The following is a 23,986-nucleotide window of genomic DNA, read 5'->3' on the forward strand; positions in this document are numbered from 1 at the left end:
TTTTTTTTTTTTTCTTTTCTTTTTCTTGTAAAGTACACCAAAAGTAGAACTAGGCTTAGGAAAAAGGAGGGGAATCAGATCTGTGAACAAGAAGTTTCAATTGTATTGAATAACAAATTCTGTCATATGTTAAATCTGTATTTATGTGTTAATTTGAAATAACAAAAAGAAAGAAGAAAGATGTAGTAACGATCAGATAAATGTTTTAGAACATCCATTAATTCCTCCAGAAATTACTATAGTTATTCTAATGTTAGACAAGCAAATGCTCAAATTTGATCAGAATTCTTTTTTCTTGAAATCATTATGGAAGTTTCTGTGTAGTATGTCTACATTGCTAAAGATAAAGAAACAGCAATTTTTTAGAAGTCAGCTTATGCTTTTGTATGACTAGGGAAAATTTTGATGGAAATATCTAACCAAGGTTCAACTCCTTAACATGGGGGAAAGAAAAATAATCCTGGAAAAAAGCCTCTTTCCTTTCAATTACTTGAAATTGCCTCTACTGATGTATTTCAGAACCAATCAGTTAAGTCACAGCACTTTTAAACAATGTGATCCAGAGTAGTGAAGGAAATAAACAAACCTTCACAGGAAGAAGCGAATATGAGTAGAAAATTGTAGGAAGCTCTATCTCATCTTCTGTGGAAGTTCTATATTTAATTTATTCAGCAAACAAAAATTAGAAGTATAATATCCCCATCACCCATGTGATTTTCTGTTTTGACTTCGCATATCCTTTAATGATATTTAAGTCAGAAAATAAACAGTCTTCATACACATGCTCTTGTCAGTAATTACAGCCCCTACTATGCCATGAAGTCTATTCTTTCCTCTAATGTACAATATGTTTCTAGGACTTGGTATGTCACTCTAAGTGAAAATAATGTATTGCTATTACAGACGAAAGACTGTTCTTAAGCTTAAATTTGTTTTCATTGTATTGCATTTATTTTCTCTGCATTAACTATGCAAACTAAGTATTTTTGTAAGGCTGTTGAGTTCTTCTGAATCCATAAAATCAATTATCTGTGCAAATTTGAAAGCACAGAAGATGTTGAAGAGTGATAAAGGTAGCTACAACATAAATTGATTGAAATTTATCCTGGTGGTAAATTGTCCCTTGGAGCTTTTACTGGGTTTTTATACATCCTTGACCAATGACATCAACACCAGTTTACCACTGTACATTATAACATAAAATGTAGGTCCCAGCTTTCCTCAGTGCTAAGTTACACAAAGACAACACTTCCCAATCATAATATAGCAAAAGAATAAATGAGACCCCATTCTGGAAAAAAGTCTGTTAGAAAAATCACAGCATTAAAATTAATTGGGGGATACCTGAATGCCATGGTTGTACAGTAAGGGAAGGATGGGCAATTGCTCCAGCTTTGGACCGGAAGATTTCTGATATGCTCAATGCTACTTGTTTTACACTCCTCTGTTGCTACCCGTCAATCTCTGTTGACCTTACTTATTTCTTAGAAACAGAGAGGAGCAACTCTACTTTTTAACTTCCACCTGTCAGGTGTGACAAACTGCATAGATGCAATAAAGAACTAGTCCTCTGAGTTTACCAATCCTCTAGTTTAAGTGCAACAATTTATAACGAATTACCATTCTCAAAATGTGTCCATAATAACATTTTCAAGATGGGAAATTTTTTAAAACCTTGAAAATGAATCTTCTAATGTCAAATTTGATAAAGTTGGTGCTACTACCTTACAATCATAGAAGATAATTAATTGTACTATCTGAACTAATTAATTCAAGTTCCCTCTCTTATTATATATAAAACATTCAGAACATGCTTTAAAATGAAATAAAATAGTTAAGGCTCAGCCTAATTTCCTATATCATATACTGTATTTTGCTGTTGTTTTTATCATAAATAAATTTATAGCAATTTAAATAATATGTATTCCTTCCAAGGTTAGATGTGTGAACTCCATAGTCTCCAAGTGTTACTCCTGATTGTGTCCTATATTTCTAAATTATCTATGGATAAATAAACAAAAGGTTTCTTCTTAAAAAAACCCACCACCAGGTGGTCTGAATATTTCTGAATACATTCCATATAAAACCCACTCTCTTATATTATGTGCATGAGAAAAAGTTTGGCCAAATGTAAGTGGGTTTTTTTGCATTTGTTGCTTTACACAGTTATATGTTTTAGTGTGGCATCCACATTATAAGTGGATGCCAGCAACACAGAGTTAGGAAATAAATCCTTTAAGAAAGCTTTTCTATTATTATCCAGCTTACTGGTTTTCAGTCTACCTTCTGTGAATTTACAAGGGTCAAATGAACTAGTTTGTGAAAGAGAACTAAGTGAAAAAGACAGTGTTATGAGCAAAGCAGTATGAGACTATTTAAAGGTACCATATTCCAAAATAGAAATAGGGTTTCTGTGATCAAGAAGCCTCTTAAATGATGAGAAAAATCAATTAATCAACCAAAAAGCAGTATGTTTAAATACTAGATCAGAGTACATGATTTAAAATAAATAAATATTAGTAGCTGAACTCTTGAATACTTATTAAAACTTTTTAGGCTAGCTTAATAATATATTGGACAATTTGAGAAGAACCTAAAGATTTTGAATACATGTGGAATTTCTGTAAATATCTGTACCTCAAATATGACTTCTTAATGATATGCTTAAGGGAGTTGTCACTGCAAATATAAAACAGAAACTTTTTTCTATGCATGCTCTCTATACAAGATTGACAATCTTTTTTTCTGTCATGAAAAAGCTTTCATGCTACATTTCAACCAATTGTTCTCTATGTTTGTTTACAGTTTCAGAAATTAGTGTTTCAAAAATAGAATATATCAATTCTCTGAATACAGTTTAAGCGTCAATGTATTTGGATTAAAAAAAAAGTTGTATCCCAGTTTTCACTCCTATCATGCCTCCCACATATTTGCTGGAGAGAAATTAATCATCATGTTACAATGGGCTATTATAAGTAAAATATTATCAGTAAATGACCAAAAAGTATTATTAAAAAATAAATTCCTTATTTTTCAAAATCACCTGCATTCTCGAGGAGTGTAATTGGATGAAAAACAATTTTGCAAAATTTATTATCCCATTTTCACTGAGAAAATATTCTTCCTCTCAAAATGCTGTAGTTTGCTAGAGAAGCAGTTTGTAGCCTATTAACAAAGAAAGTCTATCAAAGGAAGGAAGCAAGGAAAGAAAGAAAGAGAGAGAAAAAGAAAGAAGGAAAAAAGCTTAACACAGAATTATATGCAAATCTAGGAAACAACAAGATATGGTTAACTTTACCTACATTTCTTCCCCACTTACCTTCCATATACTGGTTGGACTGCAAATTTTGGACTGTAAAAGTCAGAAAGAATGCCTATGCTTCACAGAGCAGTACAAAGGGACTGAAATTCCCTTGGTCCTACTGAGGTAATACATCTGCAGAGTCCAGAGGAAAGCCTTAGTCAAACAGGAGGTCAGGTTCTGGCACAGAACTACAGGCACATTTCTGTTTGTTGCCCTAGCTAACTTGCTCAGACCAAATAGCATATACTCTGTCAGTACAATGTAAGGATATCACAGTTCTTACTTATTTTGGTTCTATAGTTAGATTATTTCAGAAACAACTGAACCTCTTTGTGGAGCACTATACTGGCATAGACATATAATAAGCTATAAGGCAGAATTACAGTTACATCTAAGAGTACAATGGACCTGATTCATATGCTACATCCATGTGAGGGAGAAAGCAAAAGAAAACTTATGTAGGTTCTAATAAACCAAAGACTCACAGTGAGTTTCCAGGCATCGGAATGTTACTATTTGTTTGATTATATTGCTGGAAAAGATCCCTAGAACATATTTAGCTTATGCCAACAAACAGTCTCTCAAACATCCATCTGGGAACAGTCCAGGATTTAACAGAGGATGGGGACTACTGTTAAAGGATTGCTGCCATGTGGCTATATTGTTTTGTAGAGTACGAGAGTTTAATAATGAGCTGTTTGGGTAATTTGACCTCAGGGCTAAGAAGTGGCAGGAAATTATTTTTATAGATTAAACTAGACGACTGATTTCTTTACAAGAAACCCTACTGGAGATGATTGTTTTCCCCAAGTTTAGGGCCATGAAATGTAGGGGTGGTTCATGTAAGCAGTTGCCTCTAGCAAGTTTTGCTCACGTTGCTTTTGCTGCCTCTTTACCCCATTCAGGTCTGCTTCTCCCCCTTCTGTATGCCTTCTGTCTCTGAAGTTAAGTGTTATGACTTTGTCACAATTCTTTTAAGAAGCCTCTCCCTTTTGATAGTTGAAGCAAAACCAAATGGGGACGCATAGTAGACACAGTGCAGTATTAGTGTGCTCCATGCTAGTTCAAAACCAATGGTGCAAAAACAAGGGCAAGTTTCCCACTGTTTATTTCAGACTGAATCTGTCTTATAGGATCTGAAATGGCCATATGGTTCCCTTCATCCAGTTGCAGTGGAAAGGAGATGATACTGGAATTCATAAAGCCCATGTAATTAACAGTAAAAATCACATTAAGTACGTACACTTAAAATGTCAGAGTGGTGCTGGCTGAGTGTATTCTCTGGATTTCAGTATATGATTGCTCTCCCACTTACAATACTGAATCTCCAAGGTGATGGTGTACGTGCATACAATTGCAGTTGTATTACATTTTCCTTGCATCTAATGTGAAGAAAAGCAAACAATCTGTAAAGAAAAACACTTATTTATTTTTTCATATGTGGAAGTAAGCAAACTGGAACATCATGTTCTCTTGCTCAAATCTATGTAAATGGAAGTTAAATGCTTTTGGAACAGCTAAAAAAGTAAATTTTAAAAAGGGAGAAGGAACAAGAAGCAAAACCCACTTCTTTGGCTCTGTTTTGAATCACGCTTGGCATTCAGAGAAGATGCTGGGGCAGCTGCTACGGGAAACCAGGCTGGTACAGTTAAACTATTGTATAAAAAGAAAAAAATGAATGCTAGTTAAAAAATGCAAAGGCATTTCCTTTGGTAATATACATGGAAATGTGCTTGGCAGTAACTGCAGAACCAGGGACAGAATGCAGATAGCTAAATGGCAGTGTTAGCAGCATCTTCTCCCTCTATGCTCTCTAGGGCAAACCACATTTTTCCACATTCATGCCTTGTACCCATATTGTCCAGGGAGTTCCTGTTCTGAGATTGCCAGTGTACCCTGAATTGGACAGTAATGCTGTTTTTTATGATAATATGAACTATGTAAATAACACACAAAAATAATATCTAATTAATAAATGGACATGAAATATGTATTATTTTTATAGTTCATAACTATGCATAAAAAAAAGGATATGAGTTCTTGTCATTAACTATTCAGGAGAGCTGAAGGTGAGAAATTCAGACAGACATCTGCAATTTATGTAGATAGTGCTCAAGCAAAATATTGTGAAGTCATTAACTAAACAAACAAATATATCCTCTTTTCAGGTGTATCCACACAGGAGGATATGTTGCAAACAGTAAACATTTACACTAAAAGTGACTGTCTCTTAATGTGCTCTGGAAAATATTGAAATCGCACAACTTGGTGCTTTGACACAATGTTTAATATTGAAGTCTTAAATAACTCCACGAGGTATGTGTAATTCTTTCAAACAAAAAGTGAAATCAGTTGTCCCAGATCCCAATTGATATAAATTAATGCATCAATTGAAACCTATTTAATAATAAATTATTTTTAAATTTTTAAAGAGAGCAGGAAGGAACCATCTTCACCACAATCTTGCAGTAAGAAAACAGGCATAATGCAAACTTGTCTACCACATTGTGTAATCAAACAGTGTAACATTCAGCAAAATATAAAGGATTGAAGACTGTAAGAATCCCAAAAGAAGCATTAGGTGCACTGTAGGATTTCGACTGAAGTCAGGCATCTAAAATTCCTCAAAATCTTCCTTCAACTCTCTTGAGAGTGCATAACAGTAGACACTTCTAAAGGCATATCACTGTTATACCTTAAAATTCCCTCAAGCATTTATGGCAGGATTCATACCACTTGACTTTAATTGTCTGCAAATTAAGCACCTAGATTAAGTGAGAGTGTTTCCTTACCTGATTGATAAAGACACATAGCAACCTTCAGACAATCATTCATTCCTTCCTAAAATGACATTCAGTGTTAGACAGCAAATACTACGTGCGTCATGTGGAATCATTTTTTTATCATTTTTCTGATATTGCCCAAGTGGTTAAGCAAAGTTTACCTGTATCATCTCCATCATGTGATCAAGTTATTGGTTGCAAAAATTAAAATAGCTTGTTGTCTTCTTGTGTGCCATAATCCAACAACAAAAAAAAAAAAAAAAAAAAAAAAATTGGATGCTTTCTGTTCACTTTATCATTATAAACAGACACCGGTAAAATGACACATAGCCATTCACATACAAGTCAGTTACTCATTCTTAGTTGCAGAGTTGCAGCAGTAATTGGGAGTCCAGTCCAAATTCTATGACTAGAAGTAGAAGCTGTATGAGTACATCAGTTGCTTCTAAGTGCTGAAAGCTCTTTCACAAGGTTTTGTTTCTGTTCATCTTGCATACAATTCTGAAGCCTTTGTTCACTCAAACGAGAAGTTTTCTCCTACCTCCCTGCCCTTTAGATATGATCTGAGTTACAGGATTCTTAATATACTACACCTTTTTGCTTCTCCTTTTACCTTGATTTGTGGATACAGCACTTCATCAGCATGCCAGTTACTGATATCCTTGGGAAATACCAGCCCTCTGGGTCTTCACCTTATTAGTCAGCCAGTCCTTGGAAAGCTTTAACATAAAATTTTTACAATTCAGTGTTAAGTTTCATCGCACATTTATCACTTTTCTGTTTTTCACCCTTTTATTCTGGCAATGATTTCTCATACCAAAGGAACACATTAATCCCCCTAAGTTTTTTGGGTTTTTTATGACACATCATTTATATGATACTTGTAAATATATTTTCTATTACATCACAAAAAGAAAGGGACCATCTAGCACATGATTGTCTCTGTCTTCATCATCTGAATACATATAAACATATCCCCTAGGTGTGTCAGTCCCTGCAGATTCAGCCACTTATGTTTCAGCCAGGATATCAGCATTTTGATTGAGAAGAAGAGGCAGTAATGTACTCAGGAAAATAATATGATATTTTTGATAATTTCTATATGCAATGTGTATATACTTCACAAAGAAATGAGAATAGTCACAAAAATTATCTAATTGTTCTATTCCTTATCTCATATCCAAATATGCCAAATGTGCCATAGTGAAAAGACATATTTGTGGGAATTCAGGGTTTGGATTTTCATAAGGATATAAAGTATTGAAACTCAGTCTTTCATTTCTTTTGTTGAAGAAAGGAACAAATGATAAACAAATGAGAGAATATTCTAGTGATCTTCTGATTAAGGCACCATTCTTAAGAGAAAATCTGTGGTTTATTTTCTTTTTTTTCAGAGGACAGAGCAGAAGGGTTGGCATAGTATAGTCTCAGAACGAAAGTTTATCACAACACAGGACTAGTGAGAAGGAAGAAACAAAAAAAGACTTGACCAAAGACAATGGGACCATTTTCTCCCTTTTTCCATCATTTTTTCTGATGAATTTTCTACACTTGTTACATTATTTTCTTCCATAAGAATAACTGTAAGAAAATATTCTGACACAGTCAGCTATATATATACTTACACATATATATACATTTATGTTTTGCCTCCTTTCTATTGCTCATTTTTAGTTTTACATCTTCATTTTGCACTCCTGTATATCTATCCATATAAACTTGCAAAAGTGTCTTATCATACTGAAAAAGTATATTTTCTTACATTCCTACCAATCTAAGAGAAGGATATGTTCAAATAGAATTCTTCATTTATTTTCCTTAACTATTCTAACTTAGCAAGGAGTGTGAAGCAGACACAGTATCTGGATAGACCCAGAGGGTGGTGATCAGTGGCACAAAAAACATTTGGAGGCTAGCAATGACTGGTGTCTTCCAGGGGTCAATACTTGCTCCAATCCTGTTCAGTATCTTCCTTAATGACCTGGATGATGAAACAGGGTGTACCCTCAACATGTTTGCTTATGACATAAAACTGAGAGGAGTGGCTGGTACACCAGCGGTTTGTGCTGCTATTCAGAGGGGCCTTGACAGCCTGGAGAATGGGTTCACGGGTTCCTCATGAAGTTCAGCAAAGGAAATGGCAAAGTCCTGCACCTGGGGGAAAATAACTCCATGCACTAGTACATGCTGGGACCTACCAAGCTAGAAAGTAGCTTTGCAGTAAAGGACTTGGGGTCCTGGTGGTCATCAAGTTGAGTGGGAGCCAAGCTCTCTTCAGCGGTGCCCAATGACAGGACCAGAGGCAATGGGCACAAGCTGAAATGAAGAAGGGTCCCTCTGATTATCAGAAAACAATTTTATACCGTGAGGGTGAGTGAGCACTGACACAGAGATCCCAGGAAGGTTGTGGAGTCTCCCTCCTTGAAGATATTCAAAAGCTGTCTGGACATGGTCCTGGGCAACTGGCTATTGGTGAACCTGCCTGAGCAGAGGGGTGAACCAGGTGACTTCCAGAGGTCCCTTGCAATCTCAGCCATTCTGTGATTCTGCAATTTGGTGACTCTGTGTATGCATATATGCGTACACAAACACGTAGTATGGAAGTACATGAGTGTACAGTGAGTACTAGGCCCAGTTGCTTCCCTTTCAAACTCATTGACCAATGAGGAAAATCGGGGGGGTGTGGGGGGTGTGGGGTGTGTGTGTGAAAAGAAAATTATAATATGACTGCAATTTCCACACAGAGTTATAAAAAAACCCCAAACCCAAACCAACCAACTTTGGGACGGGGTATTTCAAGCAACAGATAGACAATTGATATAATGATTTTTTGTTGGTTTGTTTGTTTGTTTGTTTGTTTGTTATAATGCAAAGATCTTTGCAGCTCACAGAAATCTGTGTTGAGAAATGACTGAAGATTTTCATACAGGAATAAATTTTATAGATACATGCACTTACATATACATGCACACATACACACATGTAGACATATAAACAGAAAGGATATGGAACTCAGCAAAAATGTCAAATGTGAGTCAAGCCTGTGGCCAGCAGCTGAGTACACACTGTAGAAATTACAAAATATTAATAATGTAATTTTTTTTAAAAAAGAGCCAGCCTGAGGTTTTGACACATAAATACTCTTTAATCAATACTCTGTCATTTACACATAGATAGAAGAATATCTAAATGCTTGTCATTCAAAGTTTTCCTGTACCTAAAGTTAAAATCCATCTATTAATAGGCTTGGGAAGATAATACACCATCTAGATGACATCTGATTTGTGTCCCTCCTATCAAGATAATTTCTATACGAACTGTGAAGAAATGTGAGTTTAGGTGCAGTGGATTGCACAGTTATTGGCAAAAGAGCAACACTGAAGCAATCTGCAGAATGGCTAAATCAGTTATCAACACCTCAGTATTACTTGGTATGTGCAGCTTTACACAAACTGCACATAATATGTAGATGCTCTGATTCAAATTGGAATAGATATTGGGCTGACGTATCTGACAGATCAAATCTTTTCCTCAGTTAGCTAAAGAACATCCTGTTTGATTACTTATGGTTTGAGGACATGATCCATTTTCTTTAGAAATGCAGAATTGTGTAGTGTATTAAGTGCTAAATGTATGAAATAAGAAAATGGTGAGACTGAACCTAAGAAGAAAGGTCAGCCTGCACAAATGTTTACTGTTCTTTAAAATACTGTAAGCTACTTGAGAGATTATAAGAGAGCTGGTGAACGTGAAACACTTTAAAACAGGCAAGTGGAGAGCTGGTTATAGGATGTGTCAACTGGCACCAGAAACTTACTCTTAGTGAATTGAGTTATGCCATAGTAATTTCTTGAGTACCTTTTCATTGACCATAATGTCAATGAATATCATGTTAGACATCTGGCATTAGGTGTTTGGCTCATATGTGGATACCTTTCATGTGTGCATGTTTGGCTGTGGAAGATTTTGCCAAAGTGTCTATGAGTAAACGGCTACCAGAAGTCTTATCAGCTTCTTCTATAACTACATTGTGAAGTACAAGTTGAAACTGTTTTGGAAAAAGAAGTGGCACCCATGGACACAATGGAAAAGGGATTTTTTTTTTTTTTTTTTTTTTTTTTTTTTAATGTGTGGCTGTGAAGAGTTATGTTAGACCTTGTGGTCAGTGAAACAATCTTGGGAACTTTCAGACAAAATTATCCTCACAGACTGATACACATTCAACCTTTGTTCCTGAACTGTTGTTTACTTCCCTTAAAGCTCAACAATAGTCATTAGAAGTCTTGAGTCTTCATAAGGACATCAATATATAATGCATTTAGTAGAGCCTGTGGCAACAGGACAAGGCGTAATGGGTTTAAACTAGAAGAGAATAGGCTTAGATATTAGGAAGAAATTCTTTACCATCAGGGTGGTGAGACACTGGAACAGGTTGCCCAAGAGAAGCTGCAGATGCCCCATTCCTAAAAGTGTTCAAGGTGAGGTCAGATGTGGTTCTGAGCAACCTCTTCTAGTAGAAAGTGTGGCACAGCACAACCCCCCATGCCAGGGTGTTGGAACTAGACGATCTTTAATGACTCTTCCAACCCAAATCATTCTATGATTCTATGCATTCCATGCAGTGGGTCCCAGGGTGTTCTCAATTCAATGTTAGGGAGAGATTAGGATGAATTGTCTGAGACCCCTATTACCATGTGTACCTGCAACATCACTTTTGAGTTAGTTTTAAAGCAGAGTGAAGTGTCTTTAAAAATAATGCCCTCAGCATAATGAACTTGGCTGAGTTTTAATTGCCAGGGCATATTTTAGGAAGATATTCCAGTTTATCACCTGCAGCTGGCTCATATAAATGGGACTCAGCCCATGAGCAGCATATGTATGCATACTAGCTCCACTTAGGACATCTGTCACCTGTGGCAGGGCATTCATCATGTGGTTGCCTGTGGTTCTGTCTGTACCATATGTATGCAAGGGTTGATATGCGCAAGTTCACCCCGAGGAATATAGCTTATATCAGGCTGTTTGGAAATTTTGTTGTAAATTTTTGATGTCGGATTTTATTTCTTTAACAGATGGTACTAGGGTGTAACACAGCTGAAGTTGTATATGGGATTAGCAAAATCCTGCAATATCTCCTGTTGCTTCTTGAAGCTCTTAACTTGTCAGGCCTCTGTAATTGCTTTCTCAAGCAACTGACACATGTGTGTCAAGGTACAGACTTTGTGATATGCAATGATCTGTGATGACATATAATATATGACCCTACATCATCTTGTCCTGAAATCTGCAAATGAAGGTGCCAAGCTTTGCTGGAATTTAAAGCATGTGACAAATTTTTCCACTTATTCCCACTCTATATAAATCAGTCATATGTGTAAAGAAACAAAAGAAGGAATTAAAGGAATTAAGAAATTTTAGAAGGGGATAAAATAATAATAATAATAAACCAAAATAAAACCTCACCAAAGACAGCAACATATGTTTTATATATATATATAAATTTGAAACATCTTGATGAAAAAATAACTTGATGGTTTTAGTCTGTGATTCTACCAGGCACAGAAAGGAATCAATTTGTTTTTTTTTCTGGTTTGCTTCTGGCTTTCCTAAAATAGTCAGTTCTCAGACCTGTCATTCTCAACTTTGTAATTAAATTGCCTTGAAAAGAGTCTCTCTGTTAAAAAGTTGTTTGTAGCCATAGCTTTCCATAGAGCTTTCATCACAAATCATAGTAAACTTGTACAGAGTGTTTTCAGGGTTTCCATGATCCCACTTTGCTACAGAATTTAGGATGGTTATATTACTCGAGCAAAAGCTAAAGTACAGCTCTGATCTGCAGTGCGCTTTTATTCTTTCTCAGCAAACCAGCCATATTGAGACAAACATTTCCTGAAAAAAATAAAGGAAAGCATTTCAACTTCTTAACAACCCATGTATTTACACTCCAATAATAGTCTGCATAAATTGTGTTACATCACAAGCCCCAAGTATTACAGATTTGTGCCACTTCATTTCCTTTCTCACCACTGATAAATGCAGAAGTATTGGCTAAGGAAGTCAAGCAACAGCTGATTTTCTAATAATGATTTTACTTTACAATAAAAAAATAGTACATTTTTTGTACTACTAAAATAAACTGTAAATAAAGAATGCACATTCAATTCGTGTAATAAGAACCTTACAATCTTTAGTCTTTCAAGCAATGTATTTATCTCTATACCCAGTGGAAGTCATATTCCTGGCTTCCCCCTTCCCCCCCACCCTCCACCCCTTTCTCAAGAGGCAGTTGATCATGCAGAAGCAGAGCAAAGAAGGTAAGTAATCCTCTCATCTTCATAGCCAATCAGCTAGGAAGAGAAACACGGAAGTGTAACCCTTCTTTTTTCCATAAACCTTCCTATAGGCTGCCCTGCATGAATGTTTAGCTCCCTGTGGATTTTAGCTTTTCTGATTAACACTTTTCAGCAGGTATAATGAAACATGTTTAGACTGGTTTCCAGAGATCCCTAAAACAGAGATCTTGTCAAAGTTTCTGGTCTTTTTGATAGTACTAGTGACAACTGTAAAAGACTTTCAGAAAGATGGAAGTGATGAATGAATGCTTTTGCTGTTTCTTCCCAACAAAGAATTGAGAAAGACATTTCGAATTAATGTGTCTCAGATAAAATCTACTAAAGACCATCTGAATTTGAGTCTTTTGACTTAGAATCAATTTGAAATTAACATGGCAAAGAAGTAAACTCCACAGAATGTCAGTTGTTTAACAGGCCTTAGTCAGCTGAAACCTAAAACTCAGCAGTCTCCTTCTGCAAGCTGGAAGTAGAGATTACCCTTATGTCCATAAACATGGAAGAAATGAAGTAACAAAGGACACACATGAATAAAATCTGTGCATACAAGGTGGATTTAATTTTGCCTATATGTAGAGGCTCTGTTCTTATCAAAACATAGTTGTCCGGTGTCATTTGAGATATACTGGGCAACCTGCCTGGTTTCCTGAAGTGAGTCCAAACAGATGTATATTTCCCATATTTCCTTGTCCTGCAACTACTAGCTCTTTTGTGGATGTATCATGTACCCCATGGTATCTGAAATCATAAAAATGCCTGTTTTAAACCTTTTTTGTTGTCTAAGTTCATATTATAGTCAACACATTCAGTTCAGTCTAATTGGTATCTCAAGGTTCAGTTGCTTAAAATAGGCATCCATTGACATTTCAGGCAACTTACATTTTCTAAAAGGCTGGAAACCTTTCATTATTTAGGACAGACATGATGCTGTGTTGAGCTTTGCAAGAAGTGAAACATGAAAGGTGAAAAATGGGAATCTGTATGTTCTGTATGTAGAAGCCATAAAATGTGAAAAAGTGCCCTCTATGTTTTCAATCCAGAATGAAAGTATTTATTAAAAAAATTTAATGTGAATACATTTTTTTTACATCAATCTTCGGATTTTTGCCAGGCTTCTAAAACACCTACTTTTAAAAGGACTAAGATCCTTTGAATTGATTATTTCTGAAACTACATGTTGTTTCACTGCCTAAAGCCATTTAGGCTTCATTGCACTAGGAAGACAGAGGCAAATTAATTTTTAGACAATTGTGAAAGCAGAGGTTTAAGGGAATTTTGTGAGAAAGCATACCCTTAATCTGGAGTTAGATGTGTTTGTGGGATTTACTACATTTCAAAACATGAAGTAATACAGAGATTACTAGGGAAGAGTTTTAAAAAACAATAGCAGTTCAGCAACATGTGGGTATAATAAAGGAAGTAATTTTTTTTTGTGGCTGTTCACAAGACATGGCTTGCAGAAGATGTGTTACTGTATGATCTAAAATTATTCCTACCGTCTTAGAGTTTAGGTGTATAGCTGTGAAACCTATTGTAACTGTAACTATGAAAAATGTAAGTATGAAAGATCCAGTGACTCCTTCTTATTTACCTCACATTCATTTCTTAAAAAAAACAACAGCAAAAAAACCTTCACGAGTTAAATGCAAAAGAAAAAAAATCAATAAAATAATAAGAACTCATACAGTTCCAGTGAAACATGGTATATGTTATATCTTTCTTTTTTTATATTTCATATTTGACCCCTTATTTTTCAAAATATTAAATACATCTATGTGTCATTTGTTTTTTTAGCGATCAATGTCCAATTTCTAATATTATATGTGAATTGACAAAGACAAAAACACTTGGAATTAAATGGATTTGTGAATATTGATATGTGTTTCAAATAAATAGTATCATGTACTCTTAAGTCACTGAATGTCAAATTTTGTAAAAGTAAAATTGAAAATCATATATGGATTATTTTATTTTAAATATAGATCAAATGGCCAGGGAAAGACTAATATTCTTGAAATTCCAGGAGAATTTTCAAATAGAAAATTGAGATTATTCCATTTTGGTGTAATAAATAGTTATGACTGTTACAGAAGAGTTCATGATCTATAAAAGTAAGTCACTAAATGAAAGCACTTCTTGACAAGCAATAGAATGAATGATTGAACAGAAATCTGCGAATGAACGAATGAATTCATGAATGAACGGAAGTGTGTAAGTTGTACTTTCATGTGATTACACATACACAAGTATTTCATTGGAACTGAACAGAAACTAGAACAAATCTTACCTGGTTTTCTCTTATATGATAAATTTTTCTCCCACCCTCCTAGCCCCCACCCTGAAAAATCCCTGTAACACTGGTACCTGAACATTGGCAAATATACTAAATATACTATTGCTGAGATTTTGAAATGAGAAAACATCTTTTCATTTATCCTAGTTATTATAACTAGAAAAATATTAAAGTGAAAGTTTTCCTAATATAAATTACATAGCAGGGTATAATGATAACAAAGTAGAGAAGATGTTGCACTCAATATTCTTCAGAGATTCTGCAGCTTCCAGGAGTAAACCCTGTAGATCTGTGTCAATCATGACTGAGAGAAGCTGCAATCACACTGATGAGCATTATATGCATAGAATAAGACAAATCTTGCTACAATTTCTTTTTAAGCACACTTAGGTCTTACTGCATCTCAGGGTAAAGCATCTCCAATGCACACACCTACCTATGGGTATTTGACTGAAACCATAAATCTCAACTGCCTACATGTAGCTTTTTAGCACTGCTTCAAGCTCCATGAGAAAATAGGCCCCATCCTCCGAAGAAGAAGAAGCAATAGTTACTGTAATGATCTAGAATGCTTAGAAGCATCTCGCTTCAAGGCAATGTAGTGTTTGTTTCCTGAGGCAGCAAAAAGGATTTTTTTTTTTTTTTAATGGGCAGAAAGAACATGATTTGTACCTGTTTGGTCAACAACAGCCAAAATTACATCATTTTCCATTACTAAACAAACCACCACATACAGGAGAAAGAAGGTAGCTGAAAGTCATAGGTGTCAGCAAGGTGAAGGACAAGAGATTTCAATTATAAGGCCATCCTAACTGACCTGAATTCCTATTAGAGATATTTTGTGTGTTACATGATCCAGTCAACCTGTGCTGTTTAATTGCAAACCACAAATTAAAGAATGAGCTTTTAGAGTGGAGACCAAAAAATGAACCTGTAAAATTTTAAGCTTGCCCTTGTTTTTTCAAATAATTGCTTCCTGTCTTCTTTTCCTTATTGTTTGCATGTATATGACACACACACACACACCCCGCCCCCCAATAATATCCTAATGGTAACCACTGAATATTAAGTGAAGTTTTTTTTTATGTAGTTGTTCCTAACTGATACAGTTTATGAACCATCCCTTCATAAGTGAAGAAAATGAAAGCAAGATATAAGAAAGATGTGGTAAAACCATAGCTTCAGCATGAGTTGAAAGAGTACAATTATTTTGTTTGTTGATGAACAATATGTGCTAGAAGGGAAACAATTTTTTCTTTCTAAATGTGGCAGGTTGTCTTTGTGTAGCTGTCGGCAGCCCACCAAGTTGCTCTATCACTCCCCTTCCTCAACAGAACAATGGTAGAAAATATGATGAAAGGCTCATGGATTGAGACAAGGACAGGGAGATCAATTAGCAATTATCATCACAGGCAAAACAGACTTGACTTAGACATTTATTCACTTTATTACCAATTAACGCTAGAGTAGGATAATAAATAAGACCAAAGCCTGAAACACTTTTCCCCCACCCCTCCCTTGTTCTCAGGCTTAATTTTACTCCCAAATTCTCTACCTCCTCTCCCTGAGAAGCAGAGGGGGATAGGGAATGGGGGCTGCAGTCAGTTCATCACACATTGTCTCTGTCGCTTCTTCCTCTTCACACTGTTCCCCTGCTCCAGCGTGGGGCCCCACCCACAGCAGACAATCCTCCATGAACTTCTCTAACACGAGTCCTTCCAAAGATCTGCAGTTCATGAACTGCTCCAGTGTGGGTCCTTTTCATGGGGTGCAGCCCTTCAGGAACAGACTGCTCCAGTGTGGGTCTCCCATGAGGTCACAAGTCCTGCCAGCAAACCTGCTGCAGCCTGGGTTCCTCTCCACAGGGTCAGGTCCTGCCAGGAGCCTGCTCCAGCACTGGCTTCCCACAGGATCGCAGCCTCCCTTGGCTGCATCTACCTGCTCTGGTGTGGGGTGCCTCACAGGCTGAAGGTGGCTATCCACTTCACTGTGGACCTCTATGGATTGCAGAGGAAAAACCCGCTTCACCATGCTCTTCACCATGGGCTGCAGGGGAATCTCTTCTCCAGCACCTGGAGCACCTCTTTCTCTTCCTTCTTCACTGACCTTGGTGTTGTCTGCATAGTCTTTTTCTCTCACATAGTCTGACTCCTCTCTCCCAGATGCTGTATTACAGCAGTTTTTACTTCTTTCTAAATATGTTATCACAGGGGCAGTACCAATGTCACCGATGGGCTCAGCTTTGGCCAGTGGTGGGTTCATCTTGGAGCCAGCTGGAACTGTTGGACAAGGGGGAAGCTTCTGGTGTCTTGTCACAGTACTCACCCATGCAACTCCCCTACCCTGCTACCAAAATCTTGCTACATTAACCAAATAAAGTAAAAAATAGCGTGCATCAGGCCCTGAAATCAGAAATAGAGAAAATATTTCTGTTCTATATGTTTAGCCACTTTAGCAAGTTATTGTGGTAAAAAGTATTTATGTATTTTTTACTGACAAAAAATCAGGGAACTAAGACAAATTTGAAATGTGTTCCAGTAGTTTTCACTGGAAACTTGAAACTGCTATTATATTTTATAATAAAATATTTTACTTTAAATTAAACCTTTACAACTTTCTGAAACTAGCTAAGTTTTGGTCTAAAACTACACAAAAGTTTTAACATATGCAATGAATTACAGTAAAACAGGATCTCTGGGTATAGTTTGGTTTATAGTTGGTAAATAATAGAATCTGAGATAATATTGTTTGCATCAGCAAAAATCAGGAACTGATTTGTTAAAAATAACAGCATTGCACTGATTAAAATTTGCAAGCTGAAAGCTGTTCCCCTGAATTGAGGAAGAGGCACATTAGTCATTGGTGACAATATTACTAGTCTTTTAGTCTGAGGGTTTCTCAGTTCTTTTTCAAATGTTTTATGTTTTGAATGAAGTGTTCTGCTGATGATTTCAATGTAATTTTCTTGAGCTCATGGACCTTTGCTAAATATTTATAGTTTTTAGTTATAATAAGCAACAAAATACCAGGTGATAGAAATTTTGCAGCTGGGACATTCTTGCATTATGGAGGCTAACTAGCTGCCATAACAGGCTAAAAAATGGTAGACTGAGCAGTTGCAGATGACTACAATACTTTTAGAACAGCTGCTGCTGAAAGACTAAAATAACTATGTATGTTTTCATATTACTTTTTTCTAAAAAACACTGCTTCTCAGATATCTAAAATGCTAACACTTCTAATAAAATCATTTCTTCTCAGGTATAAGTAAATAAATATTTTTGGTTTTCTTAATTTTTAGGAGCTTGATGTACTACTGTGAAGACAATTTGTGGAAAAAGGACCATAGTTTAGAAAGGTGAAAATAAAATCGTATTTCAAGACAGCTGCATGTCTGATGACTCCTGGAGGAATATGTATTAAGTCCTCAAGAAATCAAGAACTTGAATTATCAGTAAATGTCAACAGATTCCATTCAGAAAACGTTGCTCAGAAACTACTACCTAGGCAGAATTTTATTTCTCAAAATATTATAATGTTAGCAGTTTCTCAAATTATTCTGAATAATTCCTTCTTTTTTCTTATTTTTCCAGCCAAAAGCATTCTGATCAATTCTTACGATTAATTTTTCTTGATTAAAAGAAGACTCAGCAATGTCTATATTACAAAACCAGAGACTATAATTGTAATTTGTGTTAACAAAGCATTTTTTGGGACTACAAGGTCATAGAATATCATAAATTCCAGTGGCTGGCTAAACTATAGAGAAATATGCAACAGGCTTATCTCATTGCAATAGGCATTTTTGATAAAATTCCGTCTGGCATATGGTCCCAGCAATTCCCAGCTGGTGCATGGTCTGTTGCACAGTCTACAGCAACCCCTGGTGGGTTTACACTGGGCAGCAAATCAAAAAGCTGCTTCTGGCTTTCTAACACATATTCAACTGCTGAAATTCAATGCATCAAAAGCTGTATGAGTAAGACTCAAAAAATTCAGTGGTCATAAGGAAGAAAAATCAGTTAAGTCAAAAGCACAAAAGAAAATCATGCTAACTGGGAAATTACCCTTTAAGATTAGAAACAAGATCAATTCCTGAGTAAGTATTAAGGGTAGTACTGAAGAGTTGTACAGTGACTTAGTGACATAAACGCTAACTTCATCTTTTACCACATCCTTCTCCTTAATACCTCAGCAAAGTGAATAAATGAGGGAAGGCAAGGAGGCAGAGATGTAGAGACCAAAGCTTAACTTAATTGATTGGATAAAGACTGTCCACCCATCCATATCAGTGTCTATATTCTTCATGCACTTAATGTGTAGTAATACTGAGGGATTTTTTACGTTACAGATGATCTACATGATATGGAAGACATAAGAACCTCTTTCAAAATTTTGTGAGTAGTCTTTTGTAGACAAAATGAAGACATAAAATCCCAAATTTGAAGATGCAAATGAGTGTGTTGATGTAGTTCATGTCGCTTTCAAATTTGAAGGAAAATACATCTCTTTGTGAGTACAGGCACCTGCTGCAGTGAGATTTTTAATTTATTCATACATGGTTTTGTGTGATGACAAAGCATCTCTCACTTCAGTTTCATCTGAAAAATAAAATTGAGGCCTTTCACCTGACAGAATACCCTTTTTATAGATTTCTGAAAAAATGTTATAGTCAAAAGGGGAAAAATAAGTTCTTTGTCTCTGCCTCAATTAAAAATTGTGTGTCTGTAGTGTAAGCGTGCATTCCTGGACCATTGAAATTATTGTTTGTTTTCCTTACTGTAATTACTAACTTCAGAATAGATGTCTATTCATCAACATTTCTTTTTTTCCTATGAAAAACACTAAGACTTCATTAAAGCCTGAGAAAACTGTATTTCCTAGAAAGCAAATAACTATTTGATAATCTTTATAGTTGACAAACTTTACAATGAAACAAACTATTAAATTATACTCATTGTTCATTAATATCCATTCCACCTGTTACTGTTACATGAATTATTACTCTCTGATAGCCTTAACTCAAGGAATTCTCTGGATGCATAAGACAAAGTTAATTTTACATTATAAGAAGGTATATTTACTGTCAGTTTGTGGCTGTACAACACTGCAAGTAACTGGGTATACATGATGTTCCACATTAAAAATAATTGATCTGAAGGCAAAATAAGAATGAAATAAAAATTATCCACAAAATACCAACAATAACACTTCCAGCTTCTCCTTGATAATGCATATTTTTATTAGGCACTTCATAATTCAGCATAGCAAAGGGAATCAATCTTTTTCTGGTTTTGTAACAGTTGGAGTAGCAAAGGCAAAAATTAAAGATGTTTATTAGAAAGATTCTCCAACAGAAAGTGAGTTGCTGATTGTTGGTGATATTTTAATTAATTTTTAAGTCATATGGGCAATAACCCTCTTAATCATTTGTGTAGATTAGGTGTCTCATTTTCTGTTCAGTTGCACACAGTTCTAAAGGTGTTTTAAAGGTGTAAAAAAGAATGAATTTTATTTCAGTTACTGCTAAATAGTCATAGAAATTCCCAGTCCAAATGCATTATGTACAGTTCTGTCCTTTACCTCCATGAAGTACACTACTCATACCCCTCACCTTGCCATGCTGTCTCCCCACTTTTGTTCAGCCATTTACAAGCAAGCAATATTTTTCATCTATTAAACAGTGCAAACCAAATGTTACATTAGCAAATAATAATAATAATAAAAAAATACATCTTCAGAGGTGTTCTCCAAAGTGTGTTACTTACGATTTTAAACCCAGCATGTGGCTGATTAGCCCACCACATTTAAACCTAAGGAAGGAAACTAGGAAAACCAAGGATTATCCCTACTCTGGCTTCACAAACAGCTGAGTAAGACAGATCTACACCAGGAACACAGACTTACTCAGATCTCTGTGAGTGGGTGTTTCAAGAACTCTTTTTCCCCCTTCACTCCAAGTAAATGTATACATAATCCACTTGCTTAAAAACATTTCCAGAAGTTGCTTAGTTGTGGTGGGTAGTTGCTGTTATTTTTTGAAGTAAACTCAAATTTAATTTATTTACACACAAAAACATCACAATGTTCATTTCACTATTGGATATTATTGATAGTATCATGGTAATATTATTGTAGAAGAGTAAACTTGTGAAATCTGAAGCCACATGAAGCCTCCAGAAGCAATCTGGCACTACCTCTCCACCTCTGCAGGGGAAAAAAAAGTATTCTCCTTTTGTTACTATGCATTTCAAACTTCTTGTTCTGCCTTAGAACAGCTTGTTTTCTTCTAAACTACAATCTTGGTTTTGTTCCTGCTGTGAGAATGAGCCCACATGCAGTGCACAGGGCGTCTCAGCCCAAGTGTGTTGAAGTTAGTGAGAATAAGCAGTGCATTTGATGAGCACAAGGTGGGTCAGGAGGTTGCTTGAAGTGTGAGCTGGAGGGTGCTAGCAGCCATGGCAAGGCATGGCATGCATCACCTGTACCAGGGCTCCTCTGCACACATCTCTGCACTGAGGCTGGGGAAGCAAGGTTTCTCTCATGTGGCCGTTGCATTACTCACACTGTTTTAACTCCTGGAAAACCAGAACTTTAAATAACTGATTGAATAAAATCTAGAATGTCCTCAAGTCATTAGGGTTATAGTCTTGATTTCAGCCTAGCTATGATTAGGAGATGAAAGCCCAATAAATCTATCATTTACTTAGCATTATAATATATAATACTCTCTTGCTTATGTGCCTTGATTCTACTGAACCTATGCATCTTGCTCACCAGAAAATGCAGCATAATAAAGGACAAAATTAGAACTGTGATGAGACACCCAATTTTCTTTCCCAAGTACTTAGCTGAGACAAAATGGGAATACATTTCTCTATCTAGTAAAACAACCTTTTATTGCTTTAAACAAATTAACATAACATGATAAATTGTGTAACTTGTAACTAAAACTACCTTTGATATTTGGCTGGAATTAATTTCATATAACAAGAGCATGGCCAATTACATGTTTATTCTGACCTAATTCTTGACAAAGATGAGGTCAATATATCTAAGTGTCGTCCTTTTTTATTTAAGAAACTTTACCAAATTATAATAATAATAAATTCTCCTCTGTATTAGCTCCTATGTGCTCATTAATATATATTTAAAAAAACAGTCAGCAGGAGTTACTGAAGTTTTATGAAATTCAACTGATGTTATAACACTGATATTTTAATCCTTATTTTAAATATTCTAGCTACCACATACGATTAATACTGAATGAGAAAGAAAAAATTACTACTTGGATAGGAAATTATTGTCACATTTCCACTTAGCAGATCAGAAGTCTTTGTATAAAATAAAATCTATTTTTGCTGAGTTTCTTATGGTAGTAACTTGTGCAGCTGCAGAAAGGAATTTAATTTCTTCTTAGCCCCATCCAACATGCAATTTTAAGGGTTTCTGTTTATGTCAGCAGGTCTTGAAAACAAATTGTTTTGTCTTGGATTTTCTTGCACTGCCTTTAGAGCCTGCACATACTCCCTGAAAGTAGCTTCACTGTGGGCGTATGTGATATTGCATTTTTAACCAATACCATTCCCACTGGAAAACATTATACTTTTCTATATCTGAGGGCCAGTTTGTAACCCTTATAGCGTTCTTAGACTTATGATTGTGTAGTTTGTTTTTCGGTAGTTTAGCTATGTCTGGCTATCTTTTCCAAAAAGCTCACATAATACCTTTTCTATGAATCTAGTACTTAAGTACAGAGTGAAATTTCTTTTCAAATGCCACTGCTGGTTTTGGACAGTTTCAAATTATTTGTCCACATAAATCACTCTTATTGCTAGATTATATCACTGTCAAGTTGCATTTAGTAAGCTAATCCTACCTCTTCATGATCATTTTCAAAATACTTAGATTATTTGATGAAAAAGTGCTTATGTCTGTACTCCAGAGGTAACCATTTGTTTTCAACAAAAATCGTGGTCAGTGAAACTCTTATGTAGAGTATTGATGAAATCCAGTTGCTTAAAACCCGACAGAAGTATTACTTATTATGTACTACAGATTTAGGACAGCAGCAATTATATGCTGTAGCCCTGTTATCATCCTTTTTAAAAATACCTAACACTACTACCCTTCACATGTTTACTAATTCAGAAATATGATCATTTATATGCAAAGACTATTAGTGTGCTTTAATTATCCATCTAAGTGAATAAAACTAGGCAGATATTTTCCAGTTTATATATTGGAATTCTGGATTAAAGGTACTTTATTGGAATACAGAAAAGCGATTCAAGCACTTGGTATAACAGTCAGGGCTGATTTATTAATCACAGCACTTTGATACATAAGTCTTTTTTTTACATTTAGAAACCAAACTTCAAGACCTAAGCAAGTAAATTTTAGCCAAAGTGAAACAAAATGCTGTAATAGAAAATGCTTACTGTCTGTTTATATAAACATTTATCTTCAATAATTCATCAAATGACAGCAAAATCTGAGTATATTAGCTCTTTATAATTAGTCCAAGTTATACTGAAAGGTAAGCATTTTTTTTTATTTTTCTCATTCTATTCCATGACAATAAATGTAGATGGAGGGAAAATTAGTAGCTTCCCTCAAAAAGGACGATCAGTCTAAACCAAATAGGACAGATGTAACTAAATCAAACTGCTCATTTCAGACCAATTATTTCATTATTTTAGTTTTAATTTCTGTTCATGAATCAATTATTTTCTGTCCATGTATTGGTTATATGTTATTTATAGTGAACACAACTCATCACTGTAAGTGGGGACTTAATGAATGAAAAACACTGAACCACAAATAAATAAGATGGACTTTTTTTCCCAAAATATGACATTTGCATACCAAATATTTATCTGTATAAAGAATAATTGCTGTCAACTTAAATAAATTACAGAATTGAAGATGATGAGAGAGCTGGAGCACCTCTCGTATGAAGACAGGCTGAGAGATTTGGGGTTTTCCAGCCTGGAGAAGGGAAGGCTCCAGGGAGACCTTAAAAGGGGGCCTACAAGAAAGCTGGAGAGGGACTTTTTACAAGGGCATGTAGTGATAGGACAAGGGATAATGGTTTTAAACTGAAAGAGGGTAGATTTAGATTAGATATTAGGAAGAAATTCTTTACTGTGAGGATGGTGAGACACTGGAACACATCAGCCAGAGAAGCTGTGGATGCCCCATCCCTGGAAGTGTTCAAGGCTAGGTTGGATGTGGCTATGAGCAACCTGTTCTA

The sequence above is a fragment of the Falco biarmicus genome, chromosome 2 (genome assembly GCF_023638135.1).
Source record: "Falco biarmicus isolate bFalBia1 chromosome 2, bFalBia1.pri, whole genome shotgun sequence".
Taxonomy (NCBI): Eukaryota; Metazoa; Chordata; class Aves; order Falconiformes; family Falconidae; genus Falco; species Falco biarmicus.